This window comes from Chiloscyllium punctatum, chromosome 36 (genome assembly GCF_047496795.1).
Source record: "Chiloscyllium punctatum isolate Juve2018m chromosome 36, sChiPun1.3, whole genome shotgun sequence".
In the NCBI taxonomy this organism is placed as follows: Eukaryota; Metazoa; Chordata; class Chondrichthyes; order Orectolobiformes; family Hemiscylliidae; genus Chiloscyllium; species Chiloscyllium punctatum.
In genome coordinates, this window is record NC_092774.1 from 61,546,026 (window position 1) to 61,565,525 (window position 19,500).

Consider the following 19,500-nt stretch of genomic DNA (forward strand, 5'->3'; position numbering starts at 1 on the left):
AAGACAGCCTATGTGTTGAGCCGCAGAAGATGGGGGAGATAATAAACAAGTATTTTGAATGAGTGTTTACTGTCTAGAGGGACATGGAAGATTTGGAATTTGGGGAAAAAGATGATGATATCTTGAAAAATGTAAAAATGTCCATACTACAAAGGAGGTGGTGCTGGATGTCTTGAAATGCATGCAAGTGGATAAATCCCAAGGATCTGATCAGGTGTACCCTAGAACTCTGTGGGAAGCAAGGGAACTGATTGCTGGGTCCCTTGCTGAGGTATTTGTATCATCGATAGTCACACGTGAGGTGGCGAAAGACTGGAGGTTGTCTAACGTGGTAGCAGTATTTAAGAAAGATGGTAAGGAAAAGCCAGGGAACTATCAACCCGTGAGCCTGACATTGCCGGTGGGCAAGCTGTTGGAGGTAATCCTGAGGGACGGGATTGACGTGTAAAGACTGATTAGGAATAGTCAGTATAGCTTTGTGCGTGAGAAATCATGTCTCTCGAACTTTATTGAGGTTTTTGAAGAAGTAACAAGGGATTGACGAGGGCAGAGCAGGAGACATGATCTCCATGGACTTCAGAAAAGCGTTCAACAAGGTTCCTCATGAGAAACTGGTTAGCAAGGTTAGATCTCGAGAAATACAGGGAGAACTAGCCATTTGGATAAAATCTGGCTTGAACGTAGAAGACAGAGGGTGGTGGTGGAGGGTTGACTTTCAGACAGGAAACCTGTGACCAGTGTTGTGCCACAAGGATTGGTGCTGGTTCCACTACTTTTCATCATTTATATAAATGATTTGGATGTGAGCAGAAGAGGTATATTAGTAAGTTTGTAGATACAACCAAAATTGGAGGTGTAGTGTACAGCAAGTAAGGTTACCTCAGATCACAACGGGATCTTGATCCGATGGGCCAATGGGCTAAGGAATGGCAGATGGAGTTTAATTTAGATAAATGTGAGGTGCTGCATTTTTGGAAAAGCCAATCAGGTAAGGTCCGAAGGAGTGTTGCTGAACAAAGAAACCTTGGAGTGCATGTTCGTAGCTCCTTAACAGTAGAGTCGCAGGTAGACAGAACAGTGAGGAAGGCGTTTTGTATGCCTTCCTTTATCGGTCAGAGCATAGAGTACAGAAATTGAGAGGTTATGTTGCAGCTGTACAGAACACTGGTTAGGCCACTTTTGGAATATTGTGTGCAATTCTGGTCTCCTTCCTAACAGGAGGATGCTGTGAAACTTAAAAGGGTTAAGGAAAGATTTACAAGGATGTTTCCGGATTTGGAGGATTTTAGCTATCTGGAGAGGCAGAATACACTGGGGCTGTTTTCCCGAAGCATTAGAGGCTTGGGTGGGTGACCTTCCAGATGTTTAGTCTATCCATAATCCTCATGATTTTATAAACATACAAGGTCTTCTCCCTGGTTTGTAGTGTCCAGAACTAGAGGGCATAGGTTTAGAGTGAGAGGGGAAACACTGTAAAAGGGACCTCAGGGGCAAATGTTTCATGCAGAGGGTGGTGCATAGAAGGAATGAGTGTCAGAGTAAGTGATTAAGGATGGTACAATTACAGCATTTAAAAGGCATCTGGATGGGTATATGAATAAGAAGGTTTTAGAGGGATATTGGCCAAGTCCTGGCAAATGGGACGAGATTTGGGTAGGATAACTGGTCGGCATGGATGGATTGGACTGAAGCGTCTGTTTCTGTGCTGCATGTCTCTACGATTTTACTTCATGACTCTGAAATTGTTCGTGAAAACCACCTCCATGATCTTCCCGGTTTTAACACTACAATACACAGGAGCAGAATGAGGCCATTTGGCCCATTGAGCCTGCTCCACCAGTCGATCATGGCCGATATGTTTCTCAACCCCATTCTGTTGCCTTCTCCTCGGAACCCTTGATCCCCTTATTTATTAAAGACCTATCTATCCCTGTCTTAAATGCCCTCAATGACTTGGCCTCCACAGCCCTCTGCAGCAATGAGTCCACAGATTCACCACGCTCTGGCTGCAGAAATTCCTCCTCATCTCAGTTCTGAAGAGCATTCTTTCATCCTGAGCCTGTGTCCTCTGGTCCTTGTCTCTCCTACTGGTGGAAACATCTTCCCCCACACCCATTGTATCTAGTCAGAGTCACACAGTAAGGAAAAAGATCCTTCAGTCCAACCAGTGTATGTCGACCATAATCCCAAACTAAACTAGTCCCACCTACCTGTGCTTGTCCCAATATCCCGCGAAACATTTCTTATTCATGTACTTATCCAAATGTTTAAATGCTGTGACTAAGTGCATCTTCCACTTCGTCTGGAAATTCATTCCACACATGAATCATTCTGTGTAAAAATGTTGCCCCTTATTTCGTTTTTAAATCTTTCTGTTCTCACCTTAAAAATATGTCTGCTAGTCTTGAAATCCCTCATTCCAGCGAAATGACTCCTGACATTCATCTTCTCTGTATCCATCAGGATTTTATAAATCTCTATGAAGAGTCATCTGAACCTGAGATGTTAGCTTGCTGTCTCTATGTGGACGCTTTCTGACCAGCTGTGATCTCCAGCATTTGTTGTTTTCAGGACGGATTCCAGCATCTATAGCAATGCCCTCCTAAATGTTGGCTACCTCTTTCCAGATCCTTCGAGACTCGACCTTACTCAACAATCCACTGTGCGATACAGTCAATAAAGTTCCACATTGCATCTCTTTCAGCATACATGGGCAGCACGTGGCTCACTGGTTAGCACTGCTGCCTCACAGCACCAGGGACAAGGATTTGACTCCAGCTTCAGGTGACTGTCTGTGTGGAGTTTGCACATTGTCCCCCCCTGTAGCTGTGTAGGTTTCATCCAGGTGCTCCGGTTTCCTCCCAGAGTCCAAAGATGTGCAGGTTAGGGTGAAATGGCCATGCTAAATTGCCCCATAGTGTTCAGGGATGTGTGGGTTAGGTATATTAGTCGGAGCTAAATGGAGAGTGAAAGGAGTAGGGCAATGGGTGTGGGTGGGTTACTCTTCGGAGTGTTGGTATGTACTTGTTGGGCCTAATGGCCTCTTTCCGCACTGTAGGGAGTCTATGTGGCAATCCCCCAGCTCTTTGCATTTCCCGGAGGGGAAGTGGGGACAGGCTGAAAGCTCAGTGAGTGTGAAGCAAAAATTAAACGTAGTGCTTTGCTTGAGCTCAAGCTGAGTGACTTGGTGGCGGGACTGGAAAAGGAAGGTACGGTGTCTCAGTGGTTAGTGCTGCTGCCTCACGGCACCAGGGCCCCAGGTACAATTCCAGCCTCGGGGCCGTGGTCTGTGTGGATATTGCACATTCTCCAACTGTTGCTTGCGGCAGATTTCTTCCAGTGCACCTGTTTCTTCTCACTATCCAAAGATGTGCAGGTTTGGATGAATTAGCCATGTTAAATTGTCCATAGTGTCCAGGATGTGTAGGTTAGATGCATTAATCAGGTGTCAATGTAGAGCAATCGGAGTAGGGTAACGGTGCTTTCAATTTCATGGAATTACAAAAGAAAAGAATGTTCCACATAAAGTAGAATTGCTAGTTCTGAATTTCTACCCTGACTGACAGTGATGACTTTCATAATCTTTTTTTTCCCCAGTGCATTTGAAGATCTGCAGACTGAAGTTTCAAAATCAACAGACGAAGGGCTTATGCCCGAAACAGCTACTCTCCTGCTCCTTGGATGCTGCCTGACCTGCTGTGTATTTTCAGCACCACACATTTTGACTGACTCTCCAGAGTCTGCAGTCCTCATTTTCACGTCAATGACAGACAGTCAATCAATCCATTGGGACAGTAACAATTTTCTGTGAGAAGGAGCAAATCTCTTTGGTTTCTGTTTCAGTACATTTTCAGCATCAGTGAAGCTGGATGAGAGACGCTAATGTGGCAGCGCATTCAGTGTGTATCCTGTAACAATTATACAGCCTGGAAAGAGGAATTCACGGCAGGGAGGGGTTGTACATGCGTTTGTGTGCAACTGAAGCTTTGACCATGGAGAAACCAGAGGAATCTCGCCCCATGGAGAAACCGTGGAAGTGTGGTGACTGCAGGAAAGGCTTCAGTGTCCCGTCTGCCCTGGAAATTCATCAGCGCAGTCACACCAGGGAGAGACCATTCTCCTGCCCAGAGTGCGGAAACAGCTTCACCCACTCTTCCCACTAACTGGCGCATCAGTATGTCCACACCGGGGAGAGGCCCTTCCCCTGCTCTGATTGTGGGAAGGCCTTCAGCAAATCCTCTGACCTACTGAAGCACCAGTGGGTCCATAAAGGCAAGAAGCCCTTCCCCAACCCCGAATGCAGAAAGGGCTTCAGCAGTTCCTCCTCCCTGCTGGTACACCAGTGGGTTCACACCGGGGAGAAGCCGTTCTCCTGCCCAGAGTGCGAGAAATGCTTTAATCGCTCCGACCACCTACTGACCCACCGGCGGGTCCACACGGGAGAGTGGCCGTTCTACTGCCCTGAGTGCAGGAAGGGCTTCAGCGACTCCTCAAACCTGCTGACCCACCGCCGGGTCCATACAGGGGAGAGGCCATTCAGCTGCCCTGAGTGTGGCAAGAGGTTCACATTTTCCAGCAACTTGCGAAGGCACCAGCGGGGGCACCAATGCTCCCAACAATCGGATACCGCCAGTGACGCTACTGTGGACTAAACCTTCTGCCCTGTTCTAACATTGGGTGCAGTGGGAAAGTTGGTGGGCTTTTGAAAAGTAAATTTCTGGACTGCATACCGTCTCGCACCCCCAACTGCAACCCCACAGTGGCTCAGGGCGGCATGGTGGCTCAGTGGTTAGCACAGCTGCCTCATAGAGCCATGGACCGGGTTTGATTCTACTCTTGGTGTGACTGTCTGTGTGGAGTTTGTAAGTTCTCCTGCCGTGTCTGCATAGTTTTCCTCAAGGTGATCTGGTTTGTTCCCATAATACAAAGATGTACAAGTTAGGGTGAGTTCGCCTCGCTAAATTGTCCATAGTGTTCAGGGATGTGTAAGTGTGGTGCATTAGTCAGGGGTAAATGTAGACTGGTCAAGAGTGTGGTGCTGGAAAAGCACAGCAGGTCAGGCAGCATCTGAAGCGCAGGGGAATCGACGTTTTGGGCATAAGTCCTTCCTCAGGAATGATGCCTGAAACATTGATTCTCCTGCTCTTCGGATGCCTCCTGATCTGCTGTGCTTTTCCAGCACCACACTCTCGACTGTGATCTCCAGCATCTGCAGTCCTCACTTTCTCCGAGTAAATGTAAAGTAATCGGGTTAAGAGAATGGGTCTGGGTGGGTAACTCTACGGAGGGTTGGTGTTGCCTTGTTGGGCCAAAGGGCCTGTTTACAATCTGTAGGGATTCTGTGATTCCATAAACTTTGCTTCCAGTGGGCAACGCTACTCGGGGTCCGGGACTACACGTTCGCACTGAAACGATCCGCAGAAAGCAAAGATCACAAGAGCAGACATTAGGCCATTCAGCCCATTGAGACTGCTCTGCCATTTGTTAGAAACAAAAAAACATTGAGGTTTTTGGAATCCAAAGTAGGCAAGCAGGAGGCTGGGAGAACGCAGCAAGCCAGGTAGCATTAAGAGGTGAAGTTAGTGTTTCAGGTATTAACCCTCCTTCAGGACTGAAGAAGGGTTCTTCGCAAAACATTGACTTCTGTATCAGAAACAATTTACCAGGATGTTGCCGGGGGTTGGAGGGTTTGAGCTGCAGGGAGAGGCTATTTGGCTGGGTGAGAGATTTAAAGGGACGTAAGGGGCAATGTTTTCACGCAGAGGATAGTGCGTGTATGGAATGAGTTTCCAGAGAAAGTGGAGGCTGGTACAATTATACCACTTAGAAGGCATCTGGTTTCGGACATGAACAGGAAGGGTTTAGAAAGATAATGGGCCAAATACTAACAAATGGGACCAAATTAATTTAGGATGTCTTGTCAGCATCGATGAGTTAGACCAAAGGTTCTGTTTCCGTGCTGTATATCTCTATGTCGACCGGTCTTGATGGAAGTTTTAAAATGGGTCCAAGTAACTTTGAATAGTTCAGTCTTGTTGAACTCACCTCTTGAAAGGTTTCAAATGAATCCCTCCAAGTGATACTGTTTAAAAATGCCGAGTTGGACAAAATATCCCATTACGTTCGACTCAAACCCACAGCTGAAGACATCAAAAGTCACACAACAGCATCTTACAGACCAACAGGTTTATTTGAAATTACAAGCTTTAGGAGCATTGCTCCTTCTTCAGTGCTGCTGCTTCATCACTTCACCGACAAAGGAGCAGTGCTCTGAAATCTCGTGAGTTCAAATAAACCTGTTGGACTCTAACCTGGTGCCGTGTGACTTCTGACCTTGTCCAGCCCAATCCAACACCAGCACTTCCAAATCAGAGTTGACTAATGAGATCAGATTTTATTCAGGGTGATTAAGTGAGATGCTCATCTGAAAACTCAAAACTGTTGGAGCGACAAAGAGACACGAATCAGTGCTACAGCATGGAAACAGGCCCATCGGCCCAAACTGGTCCATGCCGACCAAAATGTCCATAAACTGTCGCCCCATTTCCTTGCACTTGGCAATTATCCTTCTAAGCCTTATCTCTCCATGTATTTGACCAAATGTATTTTAACTGTTGTTAATGTACCTACCTCAACCACTTCCACTGGCAGCTCAGTCCATACGCAAACCACACTCTGAAAAATTATGTGGGACAAACATTTTACAATCTCTCCCCTCTCACCATGCAAATGTGTCCCCACTCACCATACAAATGTGTATTCAGTCTTGAAATTCCCCCATACTTGGGAAGAGACAACAATCCTTAACCCGGTCTATAACTCTCTGGGTTTTATAAACATCGCCTCTCATCCTCCTCTGCTCCACGGGGAAAACATCCCAGCCTTAATTCCAATTTGTTAATAATGGCGCAGTGATGAGTCCAGCTGTGTGTGTGTCAAGGATCTCTCATTTCTAAGCCAATGCAGTGCCACTTAAATGTACCTGACCTTAAAACGAATGATACCCCTTTCATGGAAAATATCTATGGTTTCTGTACAAAGTCAGTTCTCATTGGAAAACAGCCAATAGTGTCTTAAATCCCATAGGCTGCTTCTGACCAGGTTTGTATGCTCTGTTTGGAGATGTAGGAGTAAAACTTCACAATAAAAGATTAATACAGCCTTTACTCATGACTCATTATTAAACACACTTTCTCCATTTACAGCTGTAATTGAGAGGCTTCTCTGAATTAGTCGACATGTTTGTAACAAGTTGTGAAACATGAAAGCGTTCTAAAAAGACTTACAAATATACTACCAGGGTTGGTGGGTTTGAGCTGCTGCAAGAGGCTGAAATAGACTGGGGCTATTTTCCCTGGAGGGTCAGAGGCTGAGGGGTGACGTTACAGACGGTTTTGCGGTCGAAGCGTTCTAGAAAAAAAAATCTCAACCCTTTGTTGCCTTTGCCAATACCTGTTGGCCATTAGTGAAGTCACTTAGCCCAAACGAATCAGACCCTCTGCCTTTTACAACCCCTCTTGGGAAAGAAAATCAAGAACGACATAATCTTCTTAAAGGAGTAACATCATCACAACAGAGAGCACACAAGCTGAACCATTTCTATCAAAAGTTCGTACAGTTAGCGGGCCAAGGTAATGACATTTCAATTTAGACAATTAATTTAAATCAGGTCCTTTGACTACCAGAACCTATTAAATCTAAACCTGACAACAGAGGACCAATCCTATTGTAAAAACTCAATATCGCATCAAGGACAGAGCCCCAGATCTAACTCCCCATTGCTAGAGCTAAGAGTCCTCCGCACTAGAGAGAGACATCAGCTCTGACAGTCATCTGTGAATGAGACAGCATCATTTACAAAAAAAGCAGAAGGGCAGGAATTGGAGGAGACATTCCTGACAAAAGATTCAATAGAAGGATGCATAGAATATCCTGGAAGACATGTAAGCTGGCTGTAATCTGAGAGACTAAATTCTATTTCTTGTTATATTAGTGGGTCTTGTATTTATTGGAACAGCAAGAATCCCGTTTTATGCCAGAATTGTCAGTAGTTCGAAGGGATTTATTTGGTTTGTTAATAGTTTAGTTCAGTTGGTCTCCATTCAAATTGGATACGTAAATTACTTTTCCTTGATTTTAAAGTGACTGTGATTTATTTTTGTTTTTAAGACTAGAGCAGATGACACCACTTTTCAACACTAATTTTATAGATGAAAGGGCAATGCGCTCCTCTTTTGGTGTTTCGGTTTGAGATCTCAGAGAGGGGAGGGGATTCAGCATTCGCTTTATAACAGTATTGACGTGCCGTCCTGCTGAATGCAAAGGAGTCATTATTAATCCCAGCCTCTCACTCTGGTTGTGGGTGAATCGCTTTAATTTGAATACTGACTCAGAAACTGCACAGACAACCAACTGTTGAAACAATGATTTACACTTTATTGTAGGTAGCAACCAAAAAATAGAATCCCTCAAGTAAGCAAGTTCAGCCTCTCTCTCCCCCCGAACCACACCCGGCCCCCACCCCCCCCAGCCCGCCATCTTGGCTATCACCCAAGTGATGGTGGAATTTAACATTGTTTCCACCAACAGTGCCCATCTCTGGAACTTTACAAGTGTTTGATGCCGTGTTGTTCTTCCAAGTACTGCTGCTAAACCATTCTGGCGTTGATTTCTGGTGGAGTACCCTCACTTTCAAATTTGTGGTGTCACGTTTCTTTAGATTCTGACACCACCTCCCCACACTTCTGGAGACCTCAGGTCTGTAGCTTACCTTCTTATCCTTGAGGGGTTTCCACCTGTTTGAAACAGCCTGTCCTGCGATTAACCCGTTTATGCCAAGGCCTTCCTTCTACAGGCAGAATTAATTGTCCTTTTGCCACACAGTTATTAAACACCATTATCTCATCTGTCCAAAGAAACAGCTCATTTATTTTGCCTCCTCCTTCCCAGCGATAGTTAATGTATGTTATTTGTTAACTCCCTTGTAGCAGTTTCTCATTGGCCCTTTCGTTTCTTGGTTCAGAAAGATTTATTGCTGCCTCATGAAGTTATCAAAGTTCCGGAGTTTACATTCCTCTCTGCCTCCTCCAGGAATAATGATTGCTCCTGAGATACTCGCAATTCCTGACATTACATGGTATCCCCAAATACAATCCATATGTCAGGAAATCACTGGTGCTGCCCTGACACGAGACAGTCACTGTTGGAACAGAAGATTATGGGGAGAAAATGCAGAAATCCGAAATGCAAAGAGACTTGGGAGTTCAAGTCTAGGATTTTCTCAAAGTAAACTTGCAGGTTGAGTTGCACTTTCCCCTGCAACCGCTGAATGTGTGCCACCAGCACATTTACCTGCTCCCTCCTCGCTATCCAAGGGGCCAAACTTACCTTCCAGGTGAAGCGGCACTTTACCTGCACTACCCACAACCTAGTCTACTGCATTTGCTGCTCACAATGTGGCCTCATCTACATTGGGGAAAACGAAGCATAAACTGGGTGACTGCTGCACAGAACATCTACGTTCTGCCGGCAAAAAAGTCCCTGAGCTTCCAGTTGCCTGCCAATTCCACACCCCACCCTGTTCCCTGTCAAACATCTCTGTCTCAGGTTTGCTGTATTGTCCCAGCGAAGCTCAGCACCAGCAGAACGAAGAGCACCGAATATTACACTTGGGGACCATACATCCCTCCGTTACCAACACCGAACTCAGTAATTCTAGGGCCTGAACTCCATAGTATCCCCGTCCCTTCCACACACACCAAGCCTTGTTATCACATAGTCTGTCATTCCACACTACTTAACCACGAACAGTCTCCATTATTCACCCTCACAGTTATTCACCCTCCCACACAGATCGTTATCAACACCTTTATCTGTCCAACAGTTCTTCCTTCGCTTTGGGCTCTGTCCTGATCTCCGCCTTCCTCCCACAATATCTCCTGAATATAAACCGACATGTTCCCAATCACCATCAATTCTGTGGAAGGGTCACCGGCAACTCCTGTTTTTTGTTCCTGATATACAGCATCCGCAGTTCTTTCAGATTTTTATTGAGAGAGAGTTGGAAATTGTTTCGAGAGACAGAAGGAGAAGGGGGAGAAACAGAACAGACATGAACGTAAAATCATTGTAGTGCGATCACTTCCCTTAAGCATCAATAGAGCGCATGGGCCATCTGTGAGCTTGTGGCGCAACGGTAGCGCGTCTGACTCCAGATCAGAAGGTTGCGTGTTCAAATCACGTCAGGCTCACTACAATCAACGTCTAACATTTCAAATGAAGAAACGAGTACGTCGGTTATATCGAAAGTTCTTTGCAGAAGCTTTCGATCACGTGTGAATCTTTACTGTCAGTTTGATTTGTGAACACTGTGTCAGGGAGGTGGTGTGCCTATTGTTTGGGTAAATGCTCAGCTCCCCGCAATGTGAGAAGTCGAACACAAACTGTTCATCACGGGATTTAAACACACAGCCGCTTCGTTCAGTTGGTGACAGCGCAGTGTGAATAACATTATACCGATATTTTTACAACATAATCTAGAGATTGCCATCCAGGTTTTAGTCACATCAAACTGCCACGTAATGCTGTTATGGCCTCAGTAAACTATAATAACGTGAAGATCGCTGGGATGATTTTCTACATCCGACTGCAATATAAACACAGATCATTGTTTCCAGTTTTGGTGGAACAAAAGACATCATATTGATGGAAAATTACAGTTAGTGCAAACACAGCTCGCCATCGATAAATATTAATCCTGTTCACTTCAATGGCCAAATTTCAATTCAGAAACCAAGTGCACTCGGCTGCTTGTAACAGAGACAACATGACAAAATGGCTCATAGGAGGAGAAATGGGACATTGAGGAGGAGTGAAATGTTTGCTTTTGGTCACCTCCACAATTGTTAGAAAAACAGGTTGAAAGGATTCTTAAAAGGTGTCTGAAGGAGTGGTGAGGCATAACACTTCAGACAGTGCAAAGGGGAAGACCACTTTCTAGTGGAAGAAAAAGACATTCCTTATTTCTGAAAGAACTGAGAAACAGAAGAGGGGATGAAATCTGACTTGGGAGCTATTTCCTATTTGTTGAGGATGTTGCTTCATCACAGTCTTGGTTTAGAGCATAAGCTCTTCATCAGGAATAAAGGGTGGCCCAAGGGGGCTGAGAGATAAATGGGAAGGAAGTGGGGCTGGAGGGAAGGCAGCTGGGAGTGCAATAGGTAGATGGAGGTAGGAATTGATGGTGATAGGTCAGAGATGAGGGTGGAGTAAATAGGTGAGAAGCAAGGTGGACAGGTATGACAGGTCAAGAGGTTGGTGTCGAATTGGAAGGTTGGATCTGGGACAAGGTGGGGGAGAGGAAATAAGGAAACTGATGAAAACTGCATTGATACCATGTGGTTGGAGGGTCCTAAAGCAGAAGTTGAGGTGTTTTTCCTACAAGTGTCGGGTAGCAAGAGGTTGGCAGTGGAGGAGGCCCAGGACTTGCATGTCCTTGGTGGAATGGGAGGGGGAGTTAAAGTGGTAAAAACAATGACTGCAGATGCTGAAAACCAAATACTGGAAGAGTGGTGCTGGAAGAGCACAGCAGTTCAGGCAGCATCCAACGAGCAGTGAAATCGACGTTTTGGGCAAAAGCCCTTCATCAGGAATAAGGCAGTGAGCCTGAAGCGTGGAGAGATAAGCTAGAGGAGGGTGGGATAAAGTGTTTAGCCACAGGGCGGTGTGTCGGTTAGAATTAGAGTCCAAGAGTTGTTCCCTGAAATATTCGGTTAGTTGGCATCCAGTTTCCCCAATGTGGTTGAGACCATATTGCGAGCAATGGACATAATCTTATTAATACATTGCATAAGTCTTAGCCTGCCAGAATTATTTTCTTTTATTAAATTAAAGAAAATTTTTATTCAATTGGATGACTGCATGAAACGGTTTGTTGGTCAGATTTGAATCATCACTCCCAAATGAGACGATGCCATGAATATCAGTGAACTGCTCTTTTTGTTAAAAACCACAAGTTCTTGATTTATTTTCACAACTTACTGGTGTTCACACCTGCACATTCAATGTCAAACTCTGACATCAGAAATTAAATTACAGCATTAATTTTGACTTGAACTATTCGAACAAACAAATTAATAGCACACAGTGAATCGCAAGTCTGATTAATCTGAAATTAAATTTGACCAAAAAAATATAAAATCAAGATGGGAGATAAGAAATGGGGGAAGGGCAGAAGGCGAGAAATGCAGCATCATAGAAAGTGCTCCCCCAGAAAGTGCATTTTACCAACCACCACTGCTAAATATAAACACTCTGATATGATCCTTTGGTTTTAATGTAAACCATAGACCCATACAGTAGGTACCATTTAAATGAGTTAAAAATACAAGCATTGAGCAAATCCAGCTTCCAGCCGTACCCCGCGCTTCTTGGAGCTCGGACCTTCCTCCAGCGCTGGGGGGTTGTTGAACTCCTGGGCTCCAGCGGCCACGCCTCCACTGAAGAAACTTTGGGAAGCAGATGCAAAGGCAAGATGCAGAACAGAGAGCCTTTGTATATGAAAGTAGCTTACAGAGACATTGAGCAATAGAATCACATGGTTTTTACCCATCGACCTCTGGGTTATCTACCCAGCACACTCACGGAGCAATTCTCTACTTCTGTGCTCCCAGCAGCTGGACCGTGGATCAGTTTAAAGTAGGTCCTATATCTCTGTTTACATCGGTACATAAGGCAGTGAAGAAAGGTTTCAGCACACTGGCCTTCATCAGTTAGGGAACTGAGTACAGATGTTGGCAAGTTATGTTGTAGTTATACAGGACGTTGATGAGGCTGCACCTGGAATATTGTGATCAGTTTTGGTCCCCTTGGTGTTCCGACTTCTGACTTCTTCAACTCTGGGTTTGTGTTGAACTTGATGGGATACTTTGTCCAACTCAGCATGTTTAAACAGTATCTCTCAGAGGGATTCATCTGAAACTTTTCAGGAGGTGAGCTCAACAAGATTGAACTATTCAAAGTTACTTGGACTCTATTTTAAACTTACATCAGGACCAGTAGTCAGAGACACGTACAGCATGGAAACAGACTCTTCGGTCCAACTTGTCCATGCTGACCTGATATCCTATATTAATCTACTCCCATTTGACAGCACCTGACCCATATACTCTGGCAGCTCATTTCATATAAGTACCACTCTCTGCATGAAGAAGTTGTCCCTTTAATTTGTTTCGCCTCTTACCCTAAACTTGTGCCCTCTAGTTCTGGACTCCCCTAACCAAGGAAAGGACATTGTCTATTACACTGTCAATGCCCCTCATGATTTTATAACCGGTATTAGGTCCCTTCTCTGCCTCCGATGCTCCAGTGAAAACAACCCCACGCTATTCAGCCGCTCCCTGCAGCTGAAACCCTCCAACCCCCAGCAACATTCATGTAAATCTTTTCTCATAGATAAGTCACTCTTTCAGTCATGAAGAAGGGTTAATACCCAAAACGCTGACTACTCCACATCCTGGTGCTGCCTGGCTTGCTGTATTCTCCCAACCTCCTGCTTGCCAACTTCGGGTTGCAATATGTAGTGGCTCAGTGATTACCACTGCAGCCTCACAGCGCCAGGGACCCAGATTTGATTCCAGCCTTGGGTGGCTGTCTGTGAGGAATTTGCACTTTCCCCCAATGTCTGAGTGAGTTTTCTCTGGGTGGTCCTGTTTTCTTCCATAAATCAAAGATGTGCAGGTCATGTGGATGGGCCATGCTTAATTGCCCATAGAGTTAGGTACATTAGTCAGAGGGAAATGGGTCTGGATGGGTTACTCTTCGGGGGGTTAGTGTGGACTTGTTGGGACAAATGGCCTGTTTCCACACTGTAGCTAATCTCATCCAATACATTTGTTACTAACGAATGGCAGAGTAAGCCAAACTTCTTCTCCGATGTTCTTGCGGTCTTAGGTTTCTCTGGATCATTTCATTGGCAATGTGCAGTCCCGGGCTCAATGAGCAACAGTGTCCACTGAAGGCAAAGCTCATAGAATCATAGAACCCCCACAATGTGGAAACAGGTCCTTCAGCCAAACAGAACTGCACTGATCTTCGGAAAACTAACCCACTCAGATCCATTTTCCTATCCTCCATAACTTGCACACAGACTCCCAAGGGTGGAATTATTCCTGAGTTCCTGGTGCCATGAGGCAGCAGTGCTAACCCTGAGCCACCATGGAGTTGTGATTGTGGGGTGTCGGGAAGGCAATTGCAGTCCAGCAGAAGACTAAAACAGCCCACCGACTCTCCCACTGCACCCACTGTCAGAAATGGCAGGAGGTTCAGACCTGGGAGGTGACTGAAGGCATCATCACTGGTAGGATCTGATTGCTGGGAGCGCTGGTGCCCCCGCTGGTGCTTCCGCAAGTTGTAGGAAAACATGAACCTCTTCCCACACTCGGTCCAGCTGGAGGGCATCTCCCAGGTGTGGGCACATTGGTGCTTCAGTAGGGCAGAGGAATTGCTGAAGGCCTTCCCACACTTAGGGCAGCAGAATGGCCTCCCCTCCTCCGCCACTGTCCCCCCCCCCCCCAACACGCCCGTGTGGTCCAGCTGGTGATTCAGCAGTGTGGATGAGCAGGTAAAGACCTTCCCACATTCGGGGCAGGAGAACAGGAGAATGGCTTCTCCCCGGTGTGGATAGACTGGTGCCTCAGCAGGGCCGAGGAATTGCTGAAGGCCTTCCTGCACATAGGGCAACTGAACGACCTCTCTACCATTTGGACACACCAATGGGCCAGTACGTCGGAGGAAAGAGCAGTGCCCCTCCTGCAGTTGGGGCAGAAGAACGGCCTCTCAGTGTGGACCCACTGGTGTCTCAACAGATGGGAAGAACTGCTGAAGGCCATCTCGCACTTGGGGCCGGAGAACAGCCTTCCCCGGTGTGGGCCAACTGGTCCGTCAGCAGGGCAGAGGAATCACTGAAGGCCTTCCCACATTCAGGGCAGTAGAGGGGCCTCTTACTCTCTGTGGACCCATTGGTGCTTCAGAACCCTTTCAAATTTCACAATATCCTTCTGATTGGAGGGACACCAGAATTGCACACAATATTCTAAAAGTGGTCTCACAAATGTCCTGTACAGCCACAACATAACTTCGCAACTCCAATTCAGGCAGCATCCAAGCAGCTTCGAAATCGACGTTTCGGGCAAAAGCCCTTTGTCAGAAATAAAGGCAGTGAGCCTGAAGCATGGACAGATAAGCTTATCTCTCCATGCTTCAGGCTCACTGCCTTTATTCCTGACGAAGGGCTTTTGCCTGAAACGTCGATTTCAAAGCTACTTGGATGCTGCCTGAACTGCTGTGATCTTCCAGCACCACTAATCCAGAATCTGGTTTCCAGCATCTGCAGTCATTGTTTTTACCTTCCTAACTCCAATACTCAGTCAGAAGATTGGGAACGCTTTCAAAACCCACAAAAAACAAACAGGAAAGAATGGAGGGACAAACCGAATTTTTGAGAGTGAGCTTGGAAGCATCACTGGGAAATCGGCGGAATGGGTTTATTGGGGACGCGTTCTCCTTAAATACACTATATACGTTTTTCTCTTGTGGTGTTCGTAGTTTCTCTGTGCTGCAGTGTGTCGTGGCTCGTTGAAATAATGTCCTGATGCAGCTTCGTTTGTGGGTGTTGGGATGATTGCTTCTGTGGTTAAGTATTTGGTTTGTGTGTGTTGTTTTTCTGTAGATGCCAGTTTGAAGTTCCACATTGACTGTTCGCTCTACTGTGACATCGAAGAATGCTGTTTATTGTTGTTCTCCTCTTTTTCAAACTAGGAGCCCCCCTCAGGCCATAATCTCACTACTTGGAACACCAATATACAGACTAGTCAAAGGCCTCCACTGAGGACTAAAACACCAAGTCGAAGATTCATGCCACTCCATTTACTCCATCCAAGAATTCCCAAACACCAAAGACACAAACATAGAAGAGGATGGAATAATGTTGCCCTTTGACATAACAGCCCTGTTCACATCCATTAACATCAACGTGGCCAAAGAAAACTGAAGACACTACTCGAAGAACTAAAGACAAAAACACAGAACCAACTTCAGCAGCAAAGATAACACTGTCAACCTCGTGGAACTGTGCCTTATCACCCACTTCATATTCAGTAACAAGCCCTACAAACAAAACAACGAAACGCCCATGAAACACTTCTGTCATCAAAAAATGAAACAAATTAGAGGAAACCTACAACACCATCAACAATCTCCTTCCTGGCATAAAATTAACAAAAGAGGAGAACAACAACAAAGTGCCATTTCTGGATGTCACAGTAGAGCGAACAGTCAATGATAAATTCAAAACAGCCTCTGCAGGAAAGCAACACACGCGAACCAAGTACTTAGCTACAGAAGTAATCATCCCTACACATACAAACAAATTTGAACGAGGGCACGATTTCAACGAACCACAACACACTGCAGCACCCAGTGACTACGAAGACCAATAAGTAACTCGACAGCGCATTTAAGGAGAATGAGCAGCCAAAAAAGCACACTGCAAATTGCTTCCCTGACCGGGAATCGAACCCGGGCCGCAGCGGTGAAAGCGCCGAATCCTAACCACTAGACCACCAGGGGTACGACAGTGAAGTTTGACAGCCCTACTGAAAACTGCTTCCCTGCCTGGAAATCGAACCCGGGTCACGGTATTTAGAAGGCTTCCACCAAAGTTGTTTCTTGTATCCATTGCTCCCGATGCGGTCTCCTCTTCATTGGGGAGACTGGAGCCCCGTCGCAGAGTCAAGTCACAGCGTTTGAGGGAACATCTCCAGGACACCCGTCGCCCTGTGGCCCAACATTTCAACCTCCCCTCCCACTCTGCCAGGGACATGCAGGGCCTGGGCCTCCTCCATCGCCCCTCCCTCCCCACCCGATGTCTGGGGTAAGAACGCCCCAACTTCTGCCTCGGATACATTCAACCCTAGGACATCGATGTGGACTGCACCAGTTTCCTCATTTCCCCTCCCCCCCACCTTACTTGAGTTCCAACCTTCCAACTGAGCGCTGTCCTCAGGACCTGTCCATCTCCCTTCCCACCGATCCGCTCCATGCTCCTCTCTGACCTGTCACCTCCGTCCCCACCCCCATTCACCTATTGTACTCTTTGCTACCTTTGGCCCAGCACCCCCCAATTAATCTCGCCACCCCTGGAAGCGTCCTGCCTCTGTTCCTGATGAAGGGCTTTTGCCCGAAACGTCGATTTTCCTGCTCCTCGGAAGCTGTCTGACCTGCTGTGCTTTTCCAGCACCACTCTGATCTAAACTCTGGTTTCCAGCATCTACAGTCCTCACTTTTGCCTAACCAATAAACCCAGTGTGCCGATTTCACATCAACAAACTGACACAAGCGGACACAACGTCTACAGAAACCCTAGCACATTACTTTACATTAAAGACATCTGGGAAATGATGTCCAGACAACTCAACCCTCTCAGCATCATGGTAGCCCACAAACCTCCCAACACACTCAAACAGCGGCTAATGAACCTGAAATACCCGATACAAACAACCAGCAAACGAATGTTATTTATAAAATACCATACAAGGAAATATATACATGAACTCTGCCACACAGGTCTCTGTGGCAAGAAATGCTGGGATGAGATAAGGAAGATTTTTTTCAGCCAAAACGAATCGGCACTGACTGGACAGCCATTTAAAATCAAGGCTGTCAGCCCAGGATGGAAGATCCGAAGGGATGGACAGTTTTCTTATTTCCTGAAGATTTACAAAGGTGAGACTGGGTTTTGGTGCTTGTTCCCTTTCCACTCCCAAGAGCCGCAGTGGTTGGGGCGGTGTGTTCGGGAAAGTGAAATGTGCCCGTGAGCAGCGTGTGGGGCTATTTCAGCATCCCCTCCTCTGACAGCGCTGTGAGTTGACTCAGATGTTCTCAGGGACATTTACTGACGCGAGACAGTGAAAGGATTCTCATTCCCGCAGATCGGGAACTCAAACCGTGTGCCGGCTTCAGGACAATGAGAAAGATTAATTGGGGTGTGTGAAGAAGCTGTGAGCTGCATTTCAAACAGGTAGCTGGAGTCAGATGCATCATCCATTGCGCCCCGGCCCTGTGCTGATCTGACACCGCCATGCTGCAGAGTTCTGACGTTAACACGGACATGCGCAGCAATGGGAACATTCACAATGTGAACAACCAAAGATAATCTAAATCACAGATTCCCTTCCACAGGCCCAACTTTGTGAAGCAGCATCTTTCATTGGCAAATCAAACACCTTTGTCCTCAGGTGCCTGCTTCATTTCGATCACGACTTCACGCCCCTCACTGTTCTCGTCTCATTTCAAAACACTTGGCTCATCGCCTCAATAGCAGCTCTGTGGGTATCTGCTTGTTCCACCCTGACAGGCAGTGGGCTGCAGATTCCCGACCAGTCCCAATGTGATTGAAATATTTCAACCCGTCCACTGACTGCATTTAAAAAAAAACCGTGGAGCAATCTCCCTTTTCTTTTGACGTCGTTTCTCAACTGTAGTCGGCAGTGATCACACCTGCGTGGGGAAACCGCAATGGATTTCATGTCCATCGCATTCACCACTCGGCCCACCAATACAGAACCACACTGACAGCTTCATTTCCCAGGTCTGTCTGCCTGTGGAGCTGCGAAAGAGTAAATCATTGCTGAGTTTGTTTGAATCCAATCACTTCACAGGTTTCAAAAGGGTTAAATATCTGCAAATGGCGAGTCTGGGTGTTTCATCCCGAAAGATGAAATGGACGTTCAGTCAAAAACAGAAATTGCAGGAGCAACTCAGGAGGTCAGGCAGCATCTGTGGAAAGAGAATCAGAGACAACATTTCAGAACTCGTTTTTTTCCTCATCCAGGTACAGCCAAACCTGCTGAGTTTTTCCAGCAGTTTCGCTTTCTGTCTCGGATTCTCAGCATCCGCAGTCCTTTACGTTAGAAATTCAATCAATTCAGAAACCCCTTTGTGCTTCCTCAGTGGAAAAGATTTCCGTTTGGGAAACATTTTCCTGAAACCATTAAGAACGTGCACGTTCGCAGCCAAGAAAGCGGTAGGAGCGAGAACAAGAAACACACCATCCCTGGGTGGTCTCGAACCACCAACCTTTCGGTTAACAGCCGAACGCGCTGACCAATTGCGCCACAGAGACAGGTCCCAGCGCCGCTTGCACAGTGTCTTTGAGGAACCTACTATTCAATTCATAATTCAACCCGCCCCGCCCAAAATTACCATTGTCTTCTATCAGTTTTACTTTTCCACAATAAAGCCTTGGACATTCATTATGGAGACATGGGGACAGCCTGATCCCACCATCTGCAGGCACATCCATGTCACGACGAACGAGCTCTCCTACACCGGGGCCATCGCCCTCCGAGCCTTTCAGTGTTTTGCCTCTTCCCGAATTTTCTCATTGGCCCCGAGCCGAGAATGGGTTTGACTTCCTGATGTGCAGAGAATTCTTTCAATGTC

At 46.3% G+C, this 19,500-nt stretch overlaps 3 non-coding genes across 3 annotated transcripts; 1 reads left to right on the top strand and 2 right to left on the bottom strand.

Annotated features, from left to right (window-relative positions):
- The first annotated feature begins 10,178 nt into the window (after window positions 1–10,178).
- On the top strand, window positions 10,179–10,250 carry trnaw-cca (transfer RNA tryptophan (anticodon CCA)). The gene has a single exon. It is a non-coding gene; the product is annotated as a tRNA-Trp (tRNA).
- A 6,304-nt stretch (window positions 10,251–16,554) lies between these two features.
- Window positions 16,555–16,626, bottom strand: trnae-uuc (transfer RNA glutamic acid (anticodon UUC)). The gene has a single exon. It is a non-coding gene; the product is annotated as a tRNA-Glu (tRNA).
- A 2,480-nt stretch (window positions 16,627–19,106) lies between these two features.
- trnan-guu (transfer RNA asparagine (anticodon GUU)) lies at window positions 19,107–19,180 on the bottom strand. The gene has a single exon. It is a non-coding gene; the product is annotated as a tRNA-Asn (tRNA).
- Window positions 19,181–19,500: the final 320 nt, after the last annotated feature.